This window comes from Rhinoraja longicauda, chromosome 20 (assembly GCF_053455715.1).
Source record: "Rhinoraja longicauda isolate Sanriku21f chromosome 20, sRhiLon1.1, whole genome shotgun sequence".
Classification (NCBI taxonomy): Eukaryota; Metazoa; Chordata; class Chondrichthyes; order Rajiformes; family Arhynchobatidae; genus Rhinoraja; species Rhinoraja longicauda.
This window is the reverse complement of record NC_135972.1, coordinates 30,874,783-30,887,225: the sequence shown is the minus strand read 5'-3', so window position 1 is coordinate 30,887,225 and position 12,443 is coordinate 30,874,783. Positions and strand designations below refer to the sequence as shown.

General features: G+C 41.2%; 1 protein-coding gene across 2 annotated transcripts in view; it reads right to left on the bottom strand.

Moving 5' to 3' along the window:
- The window catches only part of mgat4c (mgat4 family member C), a 391,818-nt gene that overhangs the window by 186,029 nt on the left and 193,346 nt on the right, over nucleotides 1-12,443 (bottom strand). The window contains exon 2 of one of the 2 annotated variants that reach the window (XM_078416632.1): nucleotides 8,411-8,516. The exons of the other annotated variant lie outside the window; for it this stretch is intronic. The gene's annotated coding sequence lies outside the window, so the exon portion shown is untranslated. The remainder of the gene's footprint in view (nucleotides 1-8,410; nucleotides 8,517-12,443) is intronic. 2 annotated transcript variants of the gene reach the window in all.

The window sequence follows — 12,443 nt, the reverse complement described above, 5'->3', positions numbered from 1 at the left end:
GTGTAGGATAATGCTGGTCAGCATGGTCTCGGTGTGCAGAAGGACTGTTTCCGTGCTGTATCTCTAAGGTCTAGAGTCTAAATAGTGTAAGAACAGTTATTTTTTAAATGTCTCAGTTTATATACGATTTTTTTTTTTAAACCCCACAGTTTGATTTAAATTCTGAAGGTCCTCATTATGTTGCAGCATTTGTGAGGAACAGTGACCAGCACTATCCTACACAATAGGGACAAATTACAATTTTACCAAAGCCAATTAACCTACAAATCCTGTGGTATTTATTCACAAAATGCTGGAGTAACTCAGCGGGTCAGGCAACATCTGCCTGACCCGCTGAGTTACTCCAGCATTTTGTGTATAAATACCACAGGATTTGTACCAGCATCTGCAGTTATTTTCTTACACTATTTAACCTACAAACCTGCGTGTCTTAGGAGTGTGAGAGGAAACCAGAGCAAACCCGGAGAAAACCCATGCAGGTTGCAGGGAGTACGTACAAACTCCATACAGACAGCATCCATAGGCAGGATCGAACCCGGGTTTCTGGCAATGTAAGGCAGCAACTCTACTGCTGCACCACCGTGCTGCCCTGGGGCCACTCACGATGGTTTGCCTGATTCACAGATTCTCCAATCTCAGAAAAGAGCAGTCGGTGCTTGGAGAGTGTTTATTTTAGAAGCCACCTCGATCTCTAACACTAACAAATCAACATCACTGCTGTGTAGAAATGCTGGAGCAAATAAACCTAGCATGCTAAAACCAGAAAAATAATGGAAATGCTCACTAAGGAAATTCCTCCTCGTCTCCTTTCTAAAGTTACATCATTTTATTCTGAGGCTGTGCCCCTTGGTCTAAGACTTTCCCACGAGTGGAAACATCCACTCTATCCAGGCCTTGGTAAGGTTCAATGTCCCCCTCATCCTTCTACATCTCAGCAAGTACAGGCCCAGTTCTGTCAAACACCTTGTCCAATGTTAGCCTAATCATCCTCAGGGTCATTCTCTTAAAACTCTTCTGTTGCTCCCCTAGTTTGGATTGGGCCTCTTTGTAATAGTACAGGAAGCCACAAGCAGAGAGGGAATGAGATGGGCAACTAAAATGGCTGACAATTGAAAGCTCAGAGTAAATCTTACATTCAGAAGCTCCACAAAATGTATTTGGTTTCTCCAGTGCACAGACCAAAGGGTGAGTGGTGAATGGAGAACTCTGGTCTGGAAGAAATACGAGTGAATCACTGCTTCACCGGCGTAGATTGTGTGGGTCAGTGGATAGTGGAAGAGGTGAAATATTGTATAGGTAGACACAAAATGCTGGAGTAACTCAGACAATAGACAATAGACAATAGGTGCAGGAGGAGGCCATTCGGCCCTTCGAGCCTACACCGCCATTCACTGTGATCATGGCTGATCATCCACAATCAGTACCCCGTTCCTGCCTTCTCCCCATATCCCTTGACTCCGCTATCTTGAAGAGCTCTATCTAACTCTCTCTTGAAAGAATCCAGAAGCGGACAACGGCAACAAGCTGAGCTGGGGCCTGAAGAAGGGTCTCGGCCCGAAACGTCACCCCATTCCTTCTCTCCAGCTGTGCTGCCTGTCCCGCTGAGTTACTCCGGCATTCCCTAATCCCTGCGTCAGACCTTAGCCTCCTCCACAGTCAGAGTGAGGCCGCACGCAAATTGGAGGAACAGCACCTCGTATTTCGCTCGGGCAGCTTACAATCCAGCAGTATGAACCTTGATTTATATAATTTCAAGTAACCCTTGCATCCCCTCCCTCTCCGTCCCTCCCCCACCCTAAACCTCCGACTAGTTTCACTGCCATCCTGCTTAGTTTCACTGTTTGTATCCACTCATTATCACTACGAGTTATCGGCGGGTCATGCAGCATCTCGGGAGTGAAGGAATGGGTGATGTTTCAGGTCGAGACCCTTCTTCAGGCTGATGGTCAAATATAGGTGAATTATAGGGTTGTAAATCCTGTGGTTGCATGGGACTGGAAGACGGGGAATCACAAAGGTCACTGTGTTCTTCACCACATGTGGTTCAAGAAGGAGGTTGTACAATAGTTTGAGCTGCTTGCGGCACAGCTCCAGTGACCTGTGTTCAATCCTAAACACCAGTGCTGTTTGTACACTTTGTACGATCTCCCTGCAGATTTTTCTCAGATGCTTGGGTTTCCCTCCACATCCCAAACATTAGAATGTACTCGTTGCCTGGTTTCAGTTAGACAATAGACAATAGACAATAGGTGCAGGAGTAGGCCATTCAGCCCTTCGAGCCAGCACCGCCATTCAATGTGATCATGGCTGATCATTCTCAGTCATGTGATCATTCTCAGTTAAGTGAGTTTTCTTTTATTGGGAGAAATAGGCAGAGCATTTATGAAAGATTCACCTAAACATTGATGGCTTTTGCAACTGCTAGTAGTTGCCTTAAGTTTATGCAGGCAATAACACATTACTGTCAACCTATCTTCAGAAAACATAGGCAAGTGTCAATTAATATACTACCTTCCTTGAAAACCACTGATTATCACCCATTGATGGGAGATTATTAGTTTAGTTTAGAGATACAACGCGGAGTCAGGCCCTTCGGCCCACTGAGTCCCCACCAACCAGCGATCCCTGTACACTAACACTATCCTACACACGAGGGACAACTTACAACTTATACTGAAGCCAAATTTACCTATAAACCCGTACGTCTTTGGAGTGTGGGAGGAAACTGGATCAAGTGGGGAATACCCATGTGATTACGGGGAGAACATACAAACACTGTACAGAGAGCACCCACAGTCAAGATCGAACCCGGGTCTCTGGCAATTTAAGGCAGCAACTATTTCATCCTCCATAGATGCTGCCTGGTCTTCTGAGTGCTCCCAGTGCGTTCAACTTTCCTTTCAGTTTTCCAGGATCTGCAGGTTCATTTCATTTTCATTGTGAATTCTGTTGCATATTATAATTATTAATATCCACATAGCTATCAAATTCATATTGGGAAAAAAAAGTTTCCTTTGATTTTTACCAACAGCAGGGTTGTGAGATTGAGTTGGCTTTTGTTCTTCTCCATCTTTAAATTGCCTCTGTCTTTCTACTTGGTATAAGTAGAAGATTCCCAGGATATTTCAGCAAAAATGTTGCATTTGCTTTAATGTTCTGAAAGTGTGTGCCTATTGTGCTGTTAACTATTTCTTTTTATATCTACGCTTGCTTCACATTTTAGATAATAATCTTCAAATTTTATTTGAATTCCCGCGTGGTAAATTGGAACCATAAAGTGTTAACAATGGTTCTAGTGGAGAAAATTGACTTGCTCACTCCCTTCTGACTGCAAGGGTTCACGCAGTCTGAACAGATTCTCAGTAAACTCACAAAATAATTATGTACTGGCAATCTTATTCAGGCATAAGAATGGCTGATGTGGGAAAGGGCAGTAACCGGATAAGTGGCTGTAACACCAAGATTGTTAAGGGTGCACTGATATCAATAAATTGCAAGTAAAATGCACAAGAGATGAGCTGATATGTAAATGGGACCTCACTAGGAGGCAGTGGATTAACATACATTCATTTTCCCTGTGAAGTGGGATAAAATCCAGCTTTAGAATGATGGATGGTAACTTCCTCCTCTTCCCCTGAACGCTGATGCATTTTATGCAGTGTGTGTGTGTGTGCGAATTGTCTCAACTGACAGACCTACTGTAAGAGATGAGATTGAGGTGCTTTGTGTAATCTCACACCAGGGTCGAGGTGTCTGTGTCGCAGCTGTCCTCTTTCCTGATCTGATGATGTGGTTAACTGGCGTGCAGCACATCGTACTGGAGAGAGAAACAGTGCAGACAGACGGCATGGAAACAGGCCCTTCGGCCCACTGAGTCTGCTCCAAACCACTTACTCACTTACCTCAGTAAATCCATTTTATTCTTACCAAATTTCCAGAAAAAGGGTCCCTCCCTGAATCATCACTTGTTCATTCCCTCCACAGATGCTGCCTGACCCACTGAGTTCCTCTTGCACTTTGTGTTTTGCTCAAGATCCCATCACCTGCACTTTTTTGTGTCTCCACTAACTCCTTACCCACCAGATTCCACCAAGTTTCATACTAGGAACTATTTACAATGGCCAAATAATTACTGACTCACATGTCTATGAGTGCTTGTTTCTGTGGCAACCGATGGCCAAATCTGCTGTCAACGTTCTTCTTCTCTTTGGTAGAAAATAAACTGGCCGCCACCAGGCTTTGTGACCTTAAACATGTCATGCCCCAAGGAATCACTGTGTCTTACTGGAACTTTCATGTTTCTGCTCCCATTTGCCACCTCCTGAATCCATCAACATTTACACTTGCCTGTGTATAATGTGCTGTGTTGTGCCTATTATCTTCACACCCCTTTCAGCCTAATTGACTGGAAACAATTTCAGGAGCTGGGTTCAAGCATTTCCCGAATCTTGGAACTAGAGTCATAGATTCACACATCAGAGAGCCAGGCCCTTTAGCCCACCACAGTCATTCACGCCATCATGTCAATGAATATTGAAACATAAAAGCTGCAGATGCTGGAAAGAAGAAGGGTCACAGACAATAGACAATAGACAATAGACAATAGACAATAGACAATAGACAATAGGTGCAGGAGGAGGCCATTCGGCCCTTCGAGTCAGCACTGTCATTCAATGTGATCATGGCTGATCATTCTCAATCAGTACCCCCTTCCTGCCTTCTCCCCATACCCCCTGACTCCGCTATCCTTAAGAGCTCTATCTAGCTCTCTCTTGAATGCATTCAGAGAATTGGCCTCCACTGCCTTCTGAGGCAGAGAATTCCACAGATTCACAACTCTCTGACTGAAAAAGTTTTTCCTCATCTCCGTTCTAAATGGCCTACCCCTTATTCTTAAACTGTGGCCCCTTGTTCTGGACTCCGAAGAAGTGGGTCCGAAGAAGGTCTGAAGGAGGGTTTCGACCCGAAATGTCACCCATTCCTTCTATCCACAGAAGCTGCCTGATACTCCAGCATTTTGTTTCTATCTTCAGTGTAAACCAGCATATGCAGTTCCTTCCCACACAAGAAATTGACTGGCTGACTTGCTGAGTTTTTTCAGCAATTTCTGTGTTCGTTCCAGCCATCAAGTACCTGTCTGCATCACTCCCATTTACTGGTGGTACTTGGTCTGCAGCATTCTACACATTGGCGATTCAAGAGATAGTCCTGATACTTAGACGTGGTGAGATTGCCTGCCTCCACCACTTACTCAGACAGTGCATTCTAGATTTCAACCACCCACTCGGTGAAAAGGTATCTTCTAAACCTCGTGCCCATAATCCCAAACCGATTCCCTCTACAATGAGGAAGAATTTCCAACTATCTCTCCCAAACACTCTCATAGTTTTTTCTACCTCTTTTGCTCTAAGGAAAACAAACCCTCAGAGCCGTATCATTCAGGTCTGCTGACCATTGGTAACCATTAATATCCTCCTCCTTTCTATTCAAACAGGTAGCTAGGTGTACCGGTATATTTTACAGATAGGCAGATGGAACAACAGTTAGTTACATTTGTCAATTAAAAGCAAAATATTGCCGTTGGATGAATCTGAAATTAAAAAAATGCTGGATAAAATAGCAACGGAGAGCATCTATGGGGAGAGAAATAAAATTACAATTTTACGTTTGAATCATAGAGTCATAGAATCATACAGTCACACAGCACATAATCATACATCAAACAGACCCTTAGGCATAAATCATCCACACTAACAAAGATGCCACATCCAATCACCCAGAGAGTTGTAAATCTGTGGAATTCTCTGCAACAGAAGGCAGTGGAGGCCAATTCGCTGGATGTTTTCAAGAGAGAAATAAATATAGATCTTAGGACTAACTGAATCAAGGAATATGGGGAGAAAGCAGGAACGGGGTACTAATTTTGGATGATCAGTCGTGATCATACTGAATGGCGGTGCTGGCTCGTAGGGCCGAATGGCCTACTCCTGCACCTATTTTCTATGTTTCTAATACTGTCTCATCTGCCCGTATTTGGCTCATACTCTTTATCCATGTATCTGTCTCAAATGCCTTTCAAATGTTGTGATTCTACCTTACTCAACCACTTCCTTTGGCAGCTTCGTCCATGTACATTTCACCATCTGTGTGAAACGTTGCCCTTCAGGTTCAAGACAGCGAGTCATACAGCATCGAGGTAGACCTCTCGGTCCAACTTGTTCTCACCAACTGAGCTAGTCCCATTTTCTTGCCGCAGTGCAGATTCCTCCATATTCTCCCTATCAATGTACCTGTCCAAATGTCCCTCAAATGTTGTTATTGTACCCTTCCCAACTATCTCTTCTTGCAGCCTGTTCCAAATACCAACCATCCTCTTTGTATGAAAGTGTCAAAAGTTTTCACCTGATTGATGAAAGATAATGACCTTTCTTCAGAACTGCTGTTGATGTACAGGGAGGTAGACAAATTGGCAGTTAGATAACTGTGTAGGTAGATATGTAATGTAAGAAAATAACTGCAGATGCTGGTACAAATCGAAGGTATTTATTTCACAAAATGCTGGAGTAACTCAGCAGGTCAGGCAGCATCTCAGGAGAGAAGGAATGGGTGACGTTTCGGGTCGAGTCTGAAGAAAGGTCTCGACCCGAAACGTCACCCATTCCTTCTCTCCTGAGATGCTGCCTGACCTGCTAAGTTACTCCAGCATTTTGTGAAATAAATAAGGTAGATATGTAAGATAAGTATGAACCTCACAGCTGGTGATCAATCTCTGGGATTCTCTCCCCTGGAGAGTTGTAGAACTTAGTTCTTTGGGGGGTTTTAATGAGAAGGCAGTCTAATTCTTTTTACGTATTCTATTGCATTCAGGATAAGTGATAGGAATAATACATATGTGTTTCTTGTGATAACTGGGATTGAACAAACTGCACTTATTTAAAGAGAAGATCATATTTATTTCGGCAAGTTCAGGGAATTGAGGATTATAAGGAGATGAGTGAGGCCTGGTATAGCTCTGCCATAATCATACTGAATGAGGGGCCAGGATAAAGGGACCAAGTAGCCTACTCTTAATCCCGGTTTCTTTTGTTCTTGTTTTTGTGCAGACGGTAGATAAGCAGATGGGGTGGCACGGTGGCACAGCGGTAGAGTTGCTGCCTTACTGCGCTTGCTGCTCCGGAGACCCGGGTTCGGCAGGTGCTATTTGTATGGCGTTTCTACGTTCTCCCCATGACCAAAGATACTTTAGGAGCAAGATAGACCACTCAACCCCAAAAACCGTAGTATGTCATGGTGGCATTTTAGTAGGCAGAAACTTGCAGAAACATTTAAAAAGAAAAATAACAAAAATCTGTGAATTGATAGATGAGATATATTTTGCATTTTTATGGTATCATCACACATACTGTTCCCCCAAAACACTGCGAGAGGCATAGCGAACGGCGGGTTTTGCCTACTAAATTGGCGGACGTTCCACTCCTTTGCGTACTACACCTTAGTATAGGCGATTTCAAATGAGTGGTCCATCTTGTTCCTCTAGTATCTTTGCCCATAACCGCTTGGGTTTTCTCTTAGATCTTTGGTTTCCTTTCACACTCCAAAGGCATCCAGGTTTGTACATTAATTGGTTTGGTATAAGTGTAAATTGTCCCTGGTGTGTAGAATGGTGTTAATGTGTGGGGATCGCTGGTCGATGTGGATATACAGTGGGCCAAAGGGCCTGTTTCCGTGCTGTATCACTAAACTAAACTAAAATCTATAGATAAATAGGTGGACACATAGGTAGATATGCACAGACAAGTAAATTGGCAGGTGAGTGAATATATAGATAGGCCGATAGATAGGTAGGAAAATAGATTGATAGCAAATGAATCATTGATGAATGATTATGGAAAATGCAAAGGAAACTATAAATTAATGCAATTCATAGATTTTAACAGCAGTGAAGTCTAAACAGAGCATCCAACGAACATACGGCTTTGACTTGATTTAATATTTTATAAGTTGCAGGCAACAGAAGCCTCAAATTACCTTGTGCATTATAAATCATTCAAATGAATAATGATATCATGCAAAAGAAAGTCAAGGGAAACTGCATTGCAAAGTGTTCCATTTCATGCCATCAGTGCGTTGCTTGTTCTTTGCATTCTTCCCTGTCACAAGAACTGTCTGCAGATTTAGAAAATCTTTGCTTGCTTACATCAAACTGTCATTATCCATTCAAGCATCTCATCCATCCCTTTGCAAATTGCTAAATGAGCTATATTTATCCAAAATATTTTGCTTCTTCTCATTTGTGTCCATCAGGTTTGGCGCCTACTACCATTAAAATGCTACCATGAAGTAAGAACTATTCTAATTGCTCAGTCTTCAAAGCTAGTCAGGTTGTTTTAATCAGCCCTTGGCCACTTACCCACATGAAATGGTCTTTTTTTGGCAATGCCAAACACCTTCTTCACCTGTTCCCCCGCATTTAGGACAAGTTGTAGAAATAATGCATCGACTGTTCCTTGTAATATCTGTGTAGTTAAACAAAACACACAAACTACTACCAGGCAGTTTATTTTTATCATGCTTATCATTGCAATGCAGAAGAATCTTTCATCAGTCTATTGTTAGATGCCTGCTGAAGGATTTGCAATGTATCCTTTAAGCTGCAGTGGGGTAGAGTTGGAAAATAGCTATCAAAAGCTGTTTGCTGAATATTTTCATCACTCATCTGATCCACAACACAATAGCAAATCAATTGAGACTGGATTTTATCCAGGAAAGTGTAGTCCATGTATACTAAATGGGTTGGAGGACCATTTATCTAAAAATGATACGAAAAAATGTAAAGCATGTAACGCCAATATGAGATTGTGATTAAAGTTAGTTTTGATGCAGATGACTTGTACATAAGTATTCTACTGTACATGTGATTTATGACATTGGAAATGTCATTATGCTAATCAGATGAAATCAATAGTCCTTGAAATGGTTGGGATGAAATATTTATCTGTACTAATTATCAAGTTTCCCATAAGTGATTCATATACGCATTAGAAATTATGATGACTGATTGAAAATGTCAATTGAAATCAATTTCTTTACTTCTGTCATCTTATTAGTTCACTGGCATTTTTATCCTCTTTAACTTCATATAGCATACATACGTTCAGTGGTGGAAAATTAATGATGGAAGATAAGTGACTTCAATGTGGCAGTTCTTAATGGATTCTGCAATTCTTTATATTTAGCCCACACCAAAATCATGTTAATTATGATACAATCACAAAATGATACTCTATTAAATACAATCAATTCTGAATGCTATATTTTCTTTCATAAGAACTGAAGAAACAATTGGTCCCACTCTCTTAATTCCTCCTTAGTGTAGCTTAGCTGGTGTTAGCAAGTATTAAACAAAGGCAATTTCCTTTTTCAACATCTATAACTCCTGAACAGAGAGTGAGAAAGAGAGGAAATTTGAATGTACATATCTGGCACATGTAGAATTTTAAAATCATGTGTGGATTACAAATACTATCATAATTTTCACGAACCGATATTTGTGCTATCATGTACTTCACATTTTATTTATGCAGCCAGTTAATATCTAAATCATAAATCTGAAGGTGTAAATTTTGGTAAATTATTAGTGAGATGCATAAAGCATGTACAATTTGTGGAGTTTCAGTAAACATTACATTACAATGATTATTAGCTAATGGAATATCATGGTTATCACAATAAAAATTATAAAATATTATTTGGTCCATGTAGCGATGCAAAAGAAAATTCAGTACCATAAGGTTAATTACATTCATTGCTTTGCTAATCTAAACTTTCAACTGCTGATTAGCATTGAAATTGATTCTGAAACTCCTTATGGGGGTGAAGTGACATTAATCTTGCCTTTGTTGTTGAGAATGTATAAAATCCTACTTGCGTTGCACAGTGATACAATATCACTACTCGCACATCATCATTCTTATGTGTACCAGAGCTAATATTTAATCCTTCCCTTATTTTTGATGGTGGATCAAAACTGGGAAAAATGTTTGAATTGGGAAACAAAAAGCTACCCTTTGTTTAACATCAATACAAACAGTTCTCCTTTTGGTTTCAGTTCTTTTTTGCATCATGTTGAATTGTTCTTGTTTTTTTTATATTAAACGGAATTGTCTCAAGATTACAATACAGCGCACGTTACCATATATCCAAACCACCAAGCCCACATTCTGGCATCTGGGGGGACTAAAGGGCCTGTCCCAGTTACGCGATTTTAAAGGCGACTGCCGGCGACTGTCAAAGTCGTAGCAGATCACCAAAATTTTATTTTACCCTACGCCAATGACCACGACAATGCTGAGTCAGGTCGATACAAGCTACTTTTTTTTGTGAAACTAGCACCTGGCTAAGAGATTACACCGTATTCGGAAACATCGCAAAATTCCCACGCTTACCTGACCGTCAAATTGTCGCCTCCAATCTACCTGTCATATGTCCTGACGGTAAATAAATTGGTTAAACAAAACTATCTTCTGGTATCTTCAAATGCCTTTTCTTAATTTAATATTACGTGCTTCTAAATGCATCTGCGACAACCTAGCAAACCTGGGGACAGCATGCGACAGCGCCCGCAATAAGCTACGATACCTGGCGACAAGCCAGCTGTCGCCGAGAAATTTCTAGCAGGTTAATTTTTCCACGACGCGCCGAGATTCGCTACGATTCATTGAAGACTCCTCACGATCATGCCCGCGACACCCCGGCGAACGTTCGGCGAAAGCCTAGTCGCCGGCAGTCGCCTTAAAATCACCTAAGTGGGACAGGCCCTTTAAGCAACTGCATACAGGAATCCACAAGTTTGCCTCATGACAGCCGCTGTTCTGACTCAAAAGGTCCTTTGTCATTCCCTCAATGTCATTGAGTCAACACAATGAGAATCCCTCCAAGTCAAGTTCAAAGATATAGCTCACCACCATCTTCTCAAAGGCAATTAGAGAAGGGCATTGAAAGCTTGGCCACCAATGTCCAGCTACGGTCATTTAATAGCAAAAATCACAATTCAGCCCAATCAATTTGTGATGGGGTTTGCAAGCTGTATCTTTTGGCCTGATTCCATATCTCTTTATTCCTTTTTGTTTTAGCTACATATCTAACCCGTTTCTCTGAGACCAAAATGGACTGGATGAGTCAATGGGCCTGTTTCCAAGTTGTATGACTTTGGGACTTGATGTGAACAGATGGATCCTAGAACTTGTATACTTAAAAACAAATGCAAATTGAAGATATAGAGATTCCTTGTGTCTTGGTTTCTACGCATTAAAATAAACGTTTTATAATGTATCACAGGCTCATGGATTTGCAATGAAACATCTAGATTTGAAGAGAGTAAAGTAAACCTTAGTACAGAGTAAACACAACCTGCCAACGATGCATATGGATAAGATTTTGTGGTTTACAGATTAGTTTTATTGCATTTCAGTGGTATATAATATCATTTCATTTTTGAAACTCTGGCTGTAAGAAGCTACAGAAGTAGGAACTTCTACTACAAATGAGATTCAAACATACCTTTGCCCACAGTGAAGATAGACACAAAATGCTGGAGTAACTCAGCGGGTCAGGCGGCATCTCAGGAGAGAAGGAATGGGTGACGTTTGGGGTCGAGACCCTTCTTTTTACAGAGGGCTTGCTCACAGATCAGTCTTTGTTTTTAGCAGAAATTGCCGCCTTACTGGCTTTTGTTTTCTTCCAGCCTTTCCAGTATTTTTCAAGGTGACATTCAATTTACGTCAAATACTTATATTCTGGATGTAATAAATGAGCCTTTGAGTGGTTGCTGGGGATTGATATTGTCATGCAGCTTGTGTAGGGAGCAGGATAAATAAAATGGATTTTCCTGCAGAGGAATAGTTCATCATTCTAGTCGACACTTGTTATTGATCTCTTTCTATTTGTTTGTAATTTTGTTGCCACTGATTGAGCTGTGGTTCTAAATGTTGAAATGACTTACACGCTGTTCGGATGGCGCTTTATTGTGCAAATAAACCTCAAACGTTTCATTTGGTTTCCTGATTCATTTTGATTTATTGCAAATTAACGGCAGCTTTCTCATTTTGTCAAACATCAATTCTTTGACTCTTGCCAAACTCTTCGACACTTACCCCATGTACTTGTTTTCCTCACTAAAGATGCACAGCAATTACATGATGTGCAAGCCATCTGATTCTCTGTTCTGATCTTCCCCGAATGGAGATATTTCAATTTCTGTTTATTATCTTTTTCTTTCCGTACAAACCAATTTGCTGACAATAGCATTTATTTTCATTCATAGGATATAGATATTGCTGGCAACGATAGCATTTGATGGGTATCTCCAATTGCAATTGCCCTTGAGAAGATATTGGTGAGCGACCTTCTCGAACCACAATTGTCTTTTTGGTCCCCAGAGCTTC